The sequence below is a fragment of the Pempheris klunzingeri genome, unplaced genomic scaffold (assembly GCF_042242105.1).
Source record: "Pempheris klunzingeri isolate RE-2024b unplaced genomic scaffold, fPemKlu1.hap1 Scaffold_309, whole genome shotgun sequence".
Classification (NCBI taxonomy): Eukaryota; Metazoa; Chordata; class Actinopteri; order Acropomatiformes; family Pempheridae; genus Pempheris; species Pempheris klunzingeri.
Genome location: NW_027255220.1, coordinates 5,144 through 7,283, shown reverse-complemented (window position 1 = coordinate 7,283; position 2,140 = coordinate 5,144). Strand labels below are relative to the sequence as shown.

General features: G+C 31.9%; 1 pseudogene; it reads left to right on the top strand.

The window, feature by feature from the left end:
• The first annotated feature begins 749 nt into the window (after positions 1–749).
• LOC139225487 (glyceraldehyde-3-phosphate dehydrogenase pseudogene) lies at positions 750–1,324 on the top strand (annotated as a pseudogene).
• The last annotated feature ends 816 nt before the right edge of the window (positions 1,325–2,140 follow it).

The following is a 2,140-nucleotide window of genomic DNA, read 5'->3' as shown; positions in this document are numbered from 1 at the left end:
TCTCAAGATAAACACCTGACAGCTTATTAGTATTATAATTTATAAAGTAGGCACGATAATTTCAGAGTGATGGACGAACCACCTCGCGAGTGGATTTATAATCGGTAAATAATCACATAGTCTCGGGCATACGAAAAAATGGTTGCTAAGGTTGGTATCAATGGGTATGTTATACATGAAATATTAATTATTATTTAGATTTTTTATAAATTTATAAAAACTATATCCAATTTACTTAATTAGTATAAATGATTTTTTTTCAACATAGAGCTGGACGTATTGGAAGATGTTTTGTGAGAGCTGTTCTTAAAAGAATAATGAGCGGTGATAAAAGCGTGCAAATTGTAGCTGTTAATGATCCATTTATGGAGCCTAAATATTTTGTATGTCTACTTTAAATTGCATCACTATATGTTGTTATCATTTGACATTAACTTGCATAGTGTTATCTTCTTGAGAATGATACTGCTCATGGAAGACTTCAAATTAAACCAGTTTGTGATGATAATACAATCAAAATTGGCGATTATATGTCAATTAAATTTGTAAGTGAAAAACAACCTAGTAACATTCCATGGGGTTCACTTGGTGCACAGTTTATTGTTGAATCAACTGGAGTGTTTACTACCGTTGAAAAAGCAAACCAACATTTGGTTGGTGGAGCAAAAAAAGTTGTCATTTCTGCGCCATCAGCTGATGCTCCTACTTTTGTTGTTGGTGTTAACCACCAAGACTATGATCCAGCAACTATGCACATTGTTAGCAATGCATCTTGTACTACCAATTGTTTAGCTCCTCTAGCTAAAGTTATACATGACAAATTTGGTATTAAGGATGGTCTTATGTCAACTATTCATGCTTGCACTGCACCCAGAAAACAGTTGATGGCCCTTCAATGAAAGCATGGAGAGACGGTCGTGCAGGTTTCAGTAATATTATTCCTGCTTCTACAGGTGCCGCTAAGGCTGTGGGTCAGGTTTTACCTGATTTGAAAGGAAAACTTACTGGTATGGCTTTTCGTGTTCCAGTATTAAATGTGTCTGTTGTTGATTTGACTGTTAATCTTGTGAAACCAACTACTTTGGATGAAATCCACAAAGCTGTTAAAGACGCTGCTGACACCGATCTTAAGGGAATTCTTAACTATGTTGATGATTTAGTAGTCTCTAGTGATTTTAACAGTACCTCCTACAGTTCATCATATGACAAACAAGCATGTATTATGCTTACAAACACTTTTTTCAAGTTGGTGTCGTGGTATGACAATGAAATGGGTTATTCTACTCGTCTTGTTGACTTGATTGCATACATGGCATCAAGATAAATAACATCAATTAATCACACTAGTTTGATTCACATCAAAATTATTTTCGTCAAATTAATGAGTATAGTTTAAATATTATAATGATTAAAAACTTTTTTTAATTTTATTGCGTGCGAATCGATATATGTGTGTCTCATTTTTTTATTATTCATAAACCACCAATATTTTTTTCTATCTGTTCCTTATAATGTTTTCTTTTTAATTACGTAATAGATTACATATGTATGTTTTTGATTATTTTGATTCGTAATGTTGTCAATTTGTAATAATTACTGGATGATTTATAACTCTTGAAATTATCTGAATTTTTATGAAGTGAAATTTAGCGCTATATTACGATTTATTTAAAGCTTCCAAGTCCCTAGTTTTTCTATTAGTTTTGATACTAGACCATATCCGTTGATAGCTTGAAAAAGTCTGACTATCTGTGCTAGTGATTAAACTGCTTTCAAAATTATAGAATGATGTACATCTAATTGAATAACTTAAATGTTAAATTTATAGTGAACTATAACTTATAGAAACTTAGTTGATGCTACGTCATCTTATAAACTTGTATTTATTCCAACAAGGAAATTATATAACGAACTAGATTTAATCTAAGTTAAGTTCAAGCATTGTGAATTTTTCCTTTTAAGTGCCCCCGCAAAGTTTAAAGTCTACTCAAATAACGGATTATCATTTCTACGGTGGTTAGTCGAATTCTTTATATTGAAATAATATATGGAAGTTAAAGATTTGATGTTCATAAAAAAAAGTAGTATCTACACAAAGCTAGCAGAACCAGTACTCGGTGCGGTGAATGAGTGAAACTTT